This window comes from Panthera pardus, unplaced genomic scaffold, assembly GCF_024362965.1.
Source record: "Panthera pardus isolate Hobbes unplaced genomic scaffold, ASM2436296v1 HiC_scaffold_25, whole genome shotgun sequence".
Taxonomy (NCBI): Eukaryota; Metazoa; Chordata; class Mammalia; order Carnivora; family Felidae; genus Panthera; species Panthera pardus.
This window is the reverse complement of record NW_026526821.1, coordinates 93,908,113-93,921,654: the sequence shown is the minus strand read 5'-3', so window position 1 is coordinate 93,921,654 and position 13,542 is coordinate 93,908,113.

Genomic DNA, 13,542 nt, shown 5'->3' with positions numbered 1-13,542 from the left:
ACCTAAATATTTCCTGGCACAACTATCTCCATTGAGCTCCATTATCAGGACTATTTGTTTATCAGACTGAGTTGCTGCATTTATCTTCAGCCTTTCAGACACAAATATTCTGGAATCAGAAAGAGACACTTCAACAGCAGTGAAGTGGTCATCTCTACAGCAATGGCTAAAGGCAGAGGGAATGGAGAATGGGTTAGGCTGCCAACTAGAAAGGGTTCTAAAGGGTTTTATTCCTCTACAGAATTTTTTTGTCATAGGAGTGCCTGGGAAACTCAGTCAGTTGAGTGTTCGACTCTTGGTTTTGGTTCAGGTCATGATCCCACAGTTCATAGGATCAAGCCCCAGGTTCGGCTGTGTGCTGACAGCATGGAGCCTGCTTGAGATTCTCTCTCTCTGCCCTTCCCTTCTTTGTACTCTCTCTCTCTAAATAAATAAACATTAAAAAAGAAAATTTATTTGCCATAGAATTATTGACTCTTGGGATTGGAAGATATACAAAATTTGATCCAAATCAATTCTACCTAAAGTCTAAGTACCTCTGATAATGGGGAATTTCCTGAGCCAAGTGTTTTCATTCCAGCCCCAGTCTTTTTGCTGCCCCGCACTCTGGGCTCACCCATTACAATGGATCACAGACATCACAGGTTCTGGCCAGAATGCAGGACAACATGCAGATAATTTTAGAGAAGGGATACCAACAGCCTAATCTTATTTTCATCGCTGTTGATGCAGGGAGGATGCAGCAGGTGTTTTGGGGAAGAAAAGCAGGGCGTGTTTCCACTCAGAGTCTGTAATAGCAAAATGCAAGGTGTGAGTAATTAATCTCTGCAAAGCTTAGGAAGAAGTATTTGAGGAAAAATAACCATGCAGTCAGCTAAATTATTTTCCCTGAAAAGGGGACTTAATTCTTCCTTTCTTTTGGGGGGGGGTATTATGGACTCTTATTTACCAGTACTTTTTGTTTTATTGTCCCGCAGTACCACTTACCAGGCATGAACCACTCTGAGCCCCCAGAGCAATGAGATTTCCTGACCCTTCTATCTGTCTTTGCTGTTCCAACTTAAAAAGGGAAACGCTGCTTTAAGGGAAATATAAAGTTTTAGAAAGGAGAGCTTTGTGTTGAAGTTTGTTTGTCCGAACCCCAAGTCCAGTCTTTTATCAAAAAAGACGATGTTGTCCTTGGATTTCAACACAGAGGGTAATTTTTGTAGTTAGCCGACTCAGTATCTATTTTTACTGCTAGCTGTGATCAAGAACAAACTGCCAACCTCTTACATTTTTAGTTTTTATTTTTTGGTTAAATGGAATAATGATCAATCCCCTAATGGATTAAATGACTACAGAAGTACTTTAATGGTGTACAAATCTCTAGATCAGCATTGTCTGATAGAAATAAGATGTAAACCACCTATGTAACTTCAAATTTTCTAGTAACTACCTAAAAAATATAAAAGGAAACAGGTAAAATTAATTTTATTATATATTTTATTTAACCTAATATATTATTATGTATAATGTTAATATTATTGAAAATATCATTTCAACATGTAATCGATATAAAAACTGTTAGTGATACATTTTACCGTTTTTCACACTAATTCTTCAAATACCAGTTTGATTTGTACTTGCAGGACATCTCGATTCAGACTGGCCATATTTCAATTAGTCAACAGACACAGCTGACTAGTGGCTACAGTGTGAAACAGCAGAGCTCTGTGCAATTATTAATCATGCTTTTTTTTTTTTTAAACATAGTACGACCTTGCAAAGAGATGAAACACTACCAATACCATGTAGATGTAACATTTAAAAACAAAGAAAAAGAAAGAAAAGGAAAGGAAATTTTCCCTCCTCCTCCAGCTGATAAATTCTACTACGGGAGATTAACTTGTAGGCTCATTAGGAAGATACAGTATATTAGGCCATTAGCAGCCCTCAATTCCTCATGGAATGAGAATCTAGAAGCTCTTCCTGCAATTGGGTTTTGGGGCCAGAATGTTGAGGAAAAAAGGCAAATGACCTTAAAATATTGGGAGGAGAAGAAAGCCTGTATGTGGAATGAGCACAAAAAAGACAGATTGGGGACTCAGAGAAAAACCTGCCAACATTCCATTGTTGACAAACCTGTCATATGTTGCTCAGAGGCCTAAAGGAGGTACTTCCCTGAGGACCCACAGACCTTTGGCTGAACACGGACGTATTCTCCAGCGAATCTGGAGGAAAAAGTGAACAGCTTAGCCTAAACACAGCCTGACTCCTAGGAATACCTGCCAGGCTTGAATTAAACGCCTGCCTTATCCAACTCAATCATCAGGGGCAGAACCCTGGAGCTTTTATCTGCACTTGGGTTCTAATTCCAGCCTCTCAGACTCTGTATCCTCTAGATACACACTTACAGCTGCTTCTGGGGTATTGTCTTCCTTCTGAGTAAGGGTGAAGAACATCCTCCCAGAACACGGGTTGGCAAGAAGTTATAAACACAAAAATGTTATCAAGGCCAGGCGGCAAAGTCCTCACATTTTTGAGGTATTTGAACAAACCAACATGCAAATAATAGTGACAGTAATTAACAGTAATTAAAAAGTAGTAACATTTTTTAGTGTAGTCCTGACTTCACCAACCTGAAATTTAACAGTGTTGTTAGGCTGATGAGTACAAAAATAGAACCTTAATTCCTTAATGGGTCTCCTGATCTGACTCTTTCTCTGGTTTTTCATTAGTTGTGTCTTTGGTGCGCCTGAAATACTACAGGCTGCACTAATTTAAGGTGGGTTTAGCCCAGGACAGCTTTATAACAATGCAACAAAACTTGATGTAGGCTGCTTATTTCCTGACATTTTGCTGCTTCTTGCCTTCCCTCTCTCCCTAACAAGAGAGAAAGGTGTATCGGGGGTAGGGGGATTCTCAGCTTGGGAAGATCCCCTCATGCCCCCACCAAGATTTCTGGCAATGACTTGAGACATTTTTGGTTATCACAACTCATGGAGAGGTGCTTCTGGAGGTAGTGACATTGAGAGAAGTGTTCAAGGGTGAGGAGAAGCTAGCCATCCAAAGAGAGGTAGAGAAGGAAGACATCCCAAGGGGCATCAAGCACACTGCAGGTGTATGCAGGTGGCAACAAGCTGACTGGCAAAGCTGGAGTGTAACACAAAGCAAGGAGGAGAAACTTTATAATTTGCTATTTGGACCCAACTGGGTCCTCACCAATTCCCTTTAAATCTGGTTCAATTCCATTCCAACCATGTCTTTTATGCTATTGGCCTAATCCCACACTAATTAGGGTGCCCTGAGAACATGCAAGGATTCAAGATGTGATACCTTCTGGGCTCTGACCAGACCTCAAACTGCAATCTCCACCATTCAACAGGCTGCAGCCACACCGCCCACATCGTTCTAAATCTAATTTCATCTGAAGAGTTTTGCTCTTGCTGATCCAAGACCTGGAACACACTTTGCCCAGAGTTGTGCTCAGTAGTTCCTTCTCAATTCAACTATCACCTCCTCAGCAACTTCCCCGCTGTCTCCTCTGTATAATTTGACACACTGCATTTCCCTGCCTTATTTTCTCCACAACAGTCATCACTATCCAGGATTACCTTTATTTGCATTTGCTTGATTCTTTCTCTGTTGCCTGACCCCTACTAGAGTAAGAACTCCAAGACAGCAAGGCCTGGCCTGTGTAATGCCATGTCATTAGCATGGACTTTTGTGCCTTGAACCTGCTAACGCTCAGCAAATATATTTTTCACAAAGGAAAGCGCTCATCAAGGAAATAATCAAAAAGTAGTTAGTAACGCATTTCCTGACAGAGGTGAATGGCCCCATTGGGTCACTGAGATCACAAGTGTAAAAGGGGGTCATATAAAGGGAGGGGAGAGTCTTCTGAATTCCTGGCAGGAGGAACCTAATAAATAAAGGGTGTGTAGCAATTCTTTATCGCTTTCTATCATGTAACTGCTCCTCTCTCCAGATCCTGCAAGAAGAGAAGGAAAACGGCCCTACATTTGAAATGTAAACTCAGTCCTCTGCTGGCAGTTCATCCAGGCAAGACAAGGCAGCTGGCGAGCCAACCCCTACCCGTCTGCCTCCTGGACAACAGGAAACTAGCTTCCAGATGGTGAAGAATGGCTTTCAATTTATATTGCTGCCATTTGCCTTTTCTTTCAAGTGAAGGCCTGAAGACACAGGGTTTCACTGCCTGCCAGGTTGGCAGCCAGAAGATGGACCACTCTTAGGCAGACAAAGGAAAAATGCTGGAAATAATCTGGAAGTGGCCAAGCTCTGGAGAGATCATGAGAAGAGATGCCATCTGTGCAAACTGCCAACTGACTTACCCTCAAGTAGTAGAGAGCAGTGTGGGGGGAAGGGACCATCAATGCTCAGTTGGAGTGGGCTATTGCTTATGTGCCAGGGGCCCGTAGGGGTCACAGCTGAGAGGAGCTCTCTCATATAGTGCCTCCCCAGCATACAGATGTCTGTAGGTCATCTCAAAGATGGTATTCCAAAATATCCTGATTCCATACCACCCCAGTGCTTTCAGACTTGTCTCTCCCCCAGTATTTCTCATCCACCTAATAAGCAATAGCACCGTCCACCTAGTTGCGCAAGCCAAAATCTGAGGGGGTTCCTTGATGCCCCTTATTTTTACCACTGTCAACTCCCAAATGGATCAAGAATCAGCCTATCATTCTCCATCCTCAGCGCAACTATCTGGTCCAGACCAACATCGCATCAAACTTGCACTAAAGATGCCAGTCAGGTCTTTTGCCTTCTATTCATATTATCCCTGTTCTTTATATAGATGCTAAGGGAGTTTCTAAAAGAATTTTATCAGATTAGCCCATGTGTCTACCTCATTTTTATGGCTTCTGTACTTGGGGGTTGGAGGGACAAACAAACAAAAAACAGCCTGATTTAGTTTGTTCCTAACCTGAGGCTCCAACCTCACCTCTTATCACTTTGCTCCTGAACATCTACCAGCTTTGGGTTCTGAGGAACACAAGTTTGCTCCCACCTCTGGGCTTTGCCACTGGGCTATTTCTTTGGGCTGGCATGGGCCCTTCCTACTATTTGCATGACTTGTTCCTTCTAGTCTTTTAGTTCAGGTACTTAAATGTGGCTTATCAGTGAAGCTCTGCTGGACTTTCCTTCTCTTGGCAGGTAGTCTCTGCCTCCGGTTACTCACTATCACATTACTCTATTTCTTTATTTTAAAGCTATTGTGTAAAAGGCTCATGTGGTATAGGCAACATCACTTGATGTCAGCTGGCATTCGAAGGCAGGGAATGAGTCTTTTGTTTTCTCAGCCCCTGTGGAAACCCCTCTCCTTTATTTTGCCTTTTTACTGGCTGGACATAAGGGTGACTTTACAGTGTGGGGCAAAGCCTTTGGCTTGGGCACCAGCAGTCTGAACTGAGGAATGAGTTCTTCAGGTAACTGTTGGAAAACTCCAGCTGTCTAGGTGTGCCTGGCCCCATGGGGATTATCAGAGATGATCAGAAGCAGTCCCCTCCCATTGCTGGGAAGAGAGTCTTTCCTCAGTTAATTCCTTGCCAGGTTATCAGGAATGGATTTCTGGGGTTATTTGTTGAACTATTTTGCTTATCAATACAAATTCAATTATCTTATCTATATGTCTACTTAGTCTTGATCAACATCTCCTACTAGAGTGTAAGTTCCATTAGGAAGGTAACCCTGACCATTGGATTTGCCATTATATATTTAGCTCATTTCCTGGAACATAATAGCCCTGCAAGAAATATTTGTTAAATGAACTTATCTAAATGGTGTTGTGTATACACCAACATACGATGTACCTTTGAAATAGGGCAAAATCAATGGAACTTTAACATAATGTATTTTCATTCCTGATCATCTTTAGGTCATCTAGGTATGTAATCAGGTGATTGAGCATCCCCTGGCCATTAGGGCAGAAAAACCAGCCTAGAATTGGGGAAATGACTGTCCCATTTTGAAGCTTAAGGTCTATGGCAATTTCATAGTCTGTGGTCTAAGATTAATTGAAAAGGATTTTCTAAATACAAAATTGTTTTGAGAGAGAGAGAGAGAGAGAGGCAGAGAGAAAGACAGGGGGAGAGGGAGAGAGAATCTTAAGCAGACTCTGTGCTGGGTGTGGATCCTGACACGGGGCTTGATCCCACAACTGTGAGATCATAACCTGAAATGAAATCAAGAGTTGAATGCTTAACCAATTGAGCCACCAAACGTCTAAAGACAAATTTCACTTTAAGAAATAGCATAGAGAGATACAGAGTATAATATCAGAGCAGATTCTCCAAAATTGAATAGTATACTAAATCTTCAAGCAGAGACTAAGTTATTATGATGTCTGAACCCTGTGAAAAAATGTAGTACCCATTCCCCCAGGCCTTCCCCACGGACTGTTTTTAGGGATAAGATAAAAGAAATCTCATATGGAAAACCCAGAAAAATGAGAAGTGATATGAAATTACTCAATGTGGTGCTCTCTCTTGCCATTCTCTACATGGTACAGGAGCAGTCCCACATGTCTGTAAAAGGTCCTCACAGGGTCCTCCTGATGCCCTCTGTCTGTGTTGTGAAAGGAAACCCAGGATGTGCAAAGAGCCTGAGTGGACTGGAAGATGCCTGGGATTGGGATGAGGATGTTCAAGTGTGTGGCAACCTGACCAGTGAAGGCAAATGGCAAATTCAAAACACGGTTGCCATCAGTAGGAGCCAGTTTAACTCTAGAGAGAGCAAGTAAGGCAGCCACACCTCTTTAGTCACTGGGAGAGGACACTTAATATCCAGACAAGGTGGGCAGGGCACATCCAAAGGCAGCATGTAGTCAAGCAGCCCTCCCTATGCAGCCTACACCTAGATATCAAGGATAGAAAGTGATTTCTGGAGACAGTAGGAGAATCATGTTTAGTTTAAACTTTGACTTGCAGTGAGTAGAAAATTAGTCTGATGTTGCAGTAGACTCACACACTACCAGGCTATCCTAGAGGTCATGGAACAGACCAAATCTAAATGCTCAACTCACAATCTTCATTAAATCAATGGAAACACAATGAAAAAGAAGCAAGGGAAAAATTGGGGTAAGTTAACACACTCTGGAGAGGCTGCAGGTGGAGATGAAGGAACGTACTACCTGCATGGGGTAGTACAAAGATGGGATTTACAAAGTCTCATGTCCTGTCTTTGTCAGCCGCAGCCTCCCTCACTGATAGTGTGGTTATGAGGGACAGAGTTGAAGTTCAAGCAAGAGGCCCACAGATGGAAATTGCTCTGGCCAATGACACACACTTGCTCTATCAAAAAGACTCAGGGAAAGTACCTCTGGTCAACATCTAAGTTTGCCAATTAGCCACACAGTTGGTTAATCTGTCTTACTTGTGTTCCTTGGGCAGAGGACACATGGGGCCAGAGTGGGAGTCTCCAATGGGCAGCTGAATTAAGGCCTCGTGTGTATAAAGTGCTCACATATATTTAGTGCCTCATAAGTCTCGTGCATAATTAGTGTACAACAATCATTTAGTACCCAGGTGACTCGTGACCATTACACGTCTTTTGCTCCTTCCATCTCTTCCTATGTTTAGCACACATATACTCCACTTACCAACCACTTATCTATACTTAACATAACTTAAAATATTTATCAGAGATGAGTAAGTCTTACAAAAATTCATCTTCAATAATAAAAATGAATATTCTCTAAAAGCAAATGTCTTTTACATCATTACAACTTGATTGCCTCTTTACCTAGAAAATAAATTTTAAACTAGAAATAAACGCAAATCTTTGGGTAAGCTTTCCTCCCCCTCTACCCCCCCGCTATCATTGGAAATGAAAGGTCAAGAGCAAGATGAGAAAATTTACAAAGAAAGCCACCTGGTTTTCTACGTCTGAGCTGTAGTTCACAGAATGTCAATGAACACTGCAGAACAGGTGTTTAGTAAATTGATTATTGTGCTCCACAGCCTTCTTCTCTGCTCCTTTTCTTCCTCTAAGGTCCCTGTGTCTCCTCTCTTGGGCTTCCACTTGTGCCAAGTCCATTATATCTGCCCCCTTCCCACACTGTGGTAGTGGCTGTCAGTCCCAGATCCAGGACATCAGCACTTCTGGCTTTGCTTCTGACTCTCCCCTGAAGTTGGAGGGTGGCCTGAGGCACTCTGATTTCACACATAACAGCAGCTGCTGCCCACAGTTTGCTTATTGGTTTGCTTTCTTCCACAATGGGGATGTGAAAGCATTCAGAAAGGGAGAAGGTGAGGAACCCCTGAGCTGTTTTCTGTTACTGTTTTGGAGGTGATGAGCCAAGATCTCCTGAGAGCCTACCTATTTTGAAAGGGGCTCTAGCTGGATTCCTGCAAGGGAGAAGGGGGTACCAGGTCTGAAGAGAAGGACACAAAAAGAGACGGATGAGAGCCTTGAGGCTTTAGTGACAAACATTACCTACAAAACTGAGCCACAGGCCAATCTGGAGCATTTGTAAATGGAAGCATGGTCTCATTAAATTGTAGGTAAGATCACTTCTCATCTTAAGGGCTCTTCAGGGACTCCCTGTCTGAGTGATGAAGTCCTGACCCCTTTGAAAACACTGCTGCTCCTCTCCATTCTGATCTCACCCTGCCTCTGCAGTGACTCTGTCTGACAGAACCCTCTTCACCTCTGTACAGGGCTACAGGCCCCTCCCAAATACCCCTAACCAGTTGATACCACTGAGATTCTGGCCATGCTGTTCCCTCCGCCTAGAATGTCTCTCTCCATCTCCCTCTCTCCTTTTATCTGCCTGAAGAATTCTCTGCTCTCCACCACTGCTTACCTGAACAAGTACCACAGCTTTTAGCAGAGTTTGCCTTAGCAAGTTGGAGAGTATCTCTCTCCATAATATAAACTGCCTCTGAAGGCAGGAACTAAATCTTAACTCATCTCTGAGTCTCCAGAACTACTACTAGTTCACAGCACATGGTAAGTGAATTAATTAATTCCATTGATTTATTAATTAACATAGAGCTGTTGCTGCAAGTGGCCATATCCCATGTCCTGGCAAGGACTGCTACCTCCTAAGATACTCCTCACTGATGGATACTGATTTACTAGGCTTGAACTGATGACCACTTTTGCTTCCCTGAGTAGAAAGCAAAAAGGCTCAACTCCTGACAGTTCCTTGGCTGGTGATGTAGTAGAGTATTATGTCAAAGTCTAAGAAATTGAATTGCACTCAACCGTGGTAGGTGGCATGCACAATTAAAGATGTTTATAATTAGCATTTGTGAACACAATTTAAGATTAAATGGTCATTAAGAGGACACTCATGAGGTTTGAGGTTTCCTCTTCCTGGCTAATAATCTTTTTTTTTTTTTTTTTTAATGCTGGAAATCAATTAAGCATGAGGAACAAAGTGGGAAAATTATACATTTTCATAATATGCTTCCCTTAATGAGGACAAAGAAAGAATGGGGGAGAAAAAGGCAAAGCTCATCTGATTCAGGGCTTGGTTGTTGCTTCCAAAGAGATAATTGTTCATTTGGTTATCCATTGATAGCTTTTCCTGTGAAAACTGACTCTAGAAAGAGGTCTCTTCCATATTGGAAAACTTTGATGATGATAAAGGAGTTCAAAGTTCAGTGTGGGTGGGTCATATTAACCAGGAGGAAGGATCCGCAGTTTGGTGATTTATTTTAGGATCCTGAAGTTTTGCCTGTCCCTTTCCCTCAGAGCACTGATGTTTGAAAAGGGGTATAGCCTTAGTCCTACCTCACAGTCAACAGGAGTTCTGCAATCCTACCACTGGGTTTCATCAGATCTCAAATATCAAACTCTTCTAGAAGGGGACCACCTTTGTGATTAATATCTTAATGTCAATTTCTAAACCTGAAGCCCAACTGAAATGGTTATTTTAGTAGTTGGTGAGAATTTGGTGAGACCAAAACATAGATGGTGCCATCTATCTATCTATCATGTATTCATTTAATGATCTAGTAAGCAGGTGATTCTGTGTGTGTGTGTGTGTGTGTGTGTGTGTGTGTGTGTGTGTGTGTGTTTGGGATTCATGCTGGCTTAGCTCTTTCTTATACAGATGCTGTTGTAAGACAGATAATATAGCATATTGTTTGAAATAATTTGCTTTGCAATCTGTCAGACTGGTGTCTGCATACTGGCTTTGTCTAAAAGAAAAAGGGAAATTATACCTACCCCACAAGCTCAGTATTATCTTCAGTAAGATATTTTAGCAGAGTACCTGGTTCATAATAAAGCTTCAATACATGCTTATCGTTTTTACTATTGCAAAAAATGTCTCCATCTCTTTGGCAGTCTTCAAAGGTCAGGCTTCAAGCACAGAGCCAGATGATCAATAGTTCTGCTGTTCTCGTCATGACTTCTCTAGTCTGACAAGATGTGGGAGTGATGACTGGCCTCCAGCTCTAGTCTTTTGCTGTCTGGTGACCTCCTGTGCCCTCTGCAATGGATGTCAGGAGCTGCCACACCAGAGGACTGTCATTTAAGTTCTGGATCCCATTACTGTGAACTGCTCAGAGAGCAAACTGTAACCAACAATTCTGGGTGTCTATTCTGAGAAAATCAGAACTGTCTCCAGGAGCGTTCTTTAAAAATAATCTTGGTCTTTGCAGCAGCTCTGGTTGCTTTCTCCTCAATTACATGAGCCATAAATATCCATTAAAAATAATTGGGAAATACAAAAAAGCATAAAAAGCTGAGGGGAGGTTGGCTAGATCTCAGCAAGACCTCACTTTTTAATTCAGCCACAGACTTGGTCGTTTCAGGAGCTAGAGGATGCCAGGCCTGGGAAGACTGACAAGAGCAAATTGGGCACTCATGGCAGTGAGGGGACACCATACATTTGGGCTGTTGGCTGCCATGGTGAGGTCCTGCCATGTCCAATTTGGGGAGATGTGAGTGCACTTATGCAGCAGGGAGACATGACCCAGCGGTGAAGGCTGCTCGGGTTGCTGTTTTCCTACCACCACCTTGAGAACTAGACCAGTGAAAAATCCTAGAAACTGTAGGATGCAGGGGCCCATGCTATGCCTAGACCATGGATGGAATCCTGGCCACAGGGTCAGGATGGGGCTTAGGGAACAATTTAGCTGCCTGTATGGTGCTGTGCTCAGTGCCCACAATGATGACTGAGAAGTGGCCCTCTCTGGGAAAATTCCGGTATTATAGCCGGAAACACTAAGACTGGTTGGAAAAAAAGACAGTCTGGCTGCACTTCCAGCAAGGTGTAGACACAGAAACCTGACTCCAAAATGATTTGAAAAACAAAAAATGATTTGGACCTGGAGTAATTTCTGCTCTAATGACGGAGAGAAGGTGGAGGTTTGTCTTTCTTTCATAATCTGTCCTTCCTTCCTTCCTTCCTTCCTTCCTCCCTCCCTCCCTCCTTCCCTTTCTTCCCTCCTCCCTTCCTTCCTCCCTCCCTCCTTCTCTTCTTTTTCTCTAAGACAGTATTCCTAGGGACAGGGTCATGCATGGAGTCTGCTGGCAATATTTAGAACAGAAACATTTCTAGGCCACTTTCAGGCTAGTTCACTCATTTACCATGTGGACTACAGCCAAAAAAAAAAAAAAAAGTAAAGAAAAAAAAGTGGCTCTATCTCCCTAGACCCAGTTGTAACCATTACTTTCCACTCACTCCCTTCTCCACTCTGTGTCAATTTGGCCACTAACTCAATTTACTTAAAAAAATATTTTTTTAACCTTTATTTTTGAGAGAAAGAGAGAGAGACAGTGCAAGCTGAGGAAGAACAGAGAGAGAGGGTGAATCTAACGCAGGCTCCAGGCTCTGAGCTGTCAGCACAGAGTCCAATATGGGGCTCAAATTCATGAACCGTGAGATCATGACCTGAATCAAAGTCAGACACTTAACCGACTGAGCCACCCAGGAGCCCTTCAATTTACTTTGTTTTTCCTTTTTCAGCCATGATGTTATTCCTTAGACCTCACCTTAAAAAGTAGCTTCCAATACCTGTCCACTTAGGACAGTACCTCCCTGGTCCTGCCCTGTCCTCAGGGTCCACCCTTATGGATGGCTGCTGTCTCCCTCAGAGGACCAGACAGATACAGGAGAGAAAGGATTAGGCATAAACTCAGTGCCAAAAGGAATAAAGGGAAGGTGGAGGGATTTGGAGAGCATGTGAAATTTAGGCTTGGCACAGGACAGGACGATGATGTGGATACCAAAGCTGAGGAAAACTGAAGAAACTAGGGATCATGCACAGTTTTTCAAGAATGTTTCAGTTCCTAACATGGGCCTCTTCCTATGCTAGGCCATGCCACGGAGAGAATAGGGAAAGGGGAACAGCCAGTCTCTGTTTTTGGAGAAGTCAAATTCATTTTAAAGAAGGAAATGATAAGAGGCAGAGATATAGTATAGAGTATGCTATGGTCTAAATATTTGTGTCCCCTTAAAATTCATATGTTGAACTTCTAATGCCCAAAGTGATGGTAGGGCCTATAGGAAGGTGCTGATGTCATGAAGGCGAATCCTCATGGATGAGATTAGTGCTTATAAAAAAGGATCTACAGAGATCTTGAGTCCCTTCCAGCACATGAGAACACAGCAAGAACGTGCCAACTGTGAGCCAGGAAGAGGGCCCTCATCAGAACCTGGCCATGCCAGCACACTGATCTTGGACTTTCAGTCTCCAGAACCGTGAAAGATAAACTTTTGTTGTTCATAAGCTACCCAGTATGGTGTATTTTTTTATAGTGATGCTCACAAAGTATAGGAGAGACAAATAACCATTGAACAATGCATGCGTTATAAACAGGTGCACAAGCAGTTATGAGTTCAGGGAGGAGAGGTATGTGGGAAGGAGGTAACAGAAAAAGAGAAAATTAGGGAAAGCCAGAGGCAAGAGATGACATTTGAACTTGGCCTTGAAGAATGAGTAGGATTTCGAAGGCTTGAGCAGGAAAAGCTCCTAGGCAGTACAAACAGCATGAGAAAAGATGCACAGGTATGGACACACAGATGGCTGTGGCGAAGAGGCAGATAGTGGCTGGAACAGAGGGAGCATAGGCAGAGGGTCTAGGGATAAGGTTCCATGTGTTGTAAGTACCTCAGCTTTCATCAGTGGAGCCCCCGCTCCAGACTCCCAGCCCCTTAGTGGCACAGAACACAAATGCCAGCCCCACTTTGCCACTGCCCACAGACAACACTGCTACTGAGCTACTTAGCACATGCAGAAGTCTACCTGGTTGGCATTAATCCTGGCCCACCCTTGTTTCTGACACCAGCTTCCTACTTTACACCCCACACTCTGTGAAGCCACTGACTCTTGCTTGCTTTGGAGGTATTCTGACCCCAGGAGAGATGGGAACTGGGGATGTTTGTGCTCAACTTGAAAAGCCCTGAGAAATAACCAGTGAAAATATGAGACTTAGTGCAGTCAGGAGCCCTGGTTGATGTCACTGGCTTCTCTGTTACAGATTAGCTATGTGACCTCAGACAAGGCTCTTTGTCTCCACTAAGTCCAATGGAGTCAACACCTGTCTGGCCTCCTTCTTCAGATAAACATTTTGAAGATA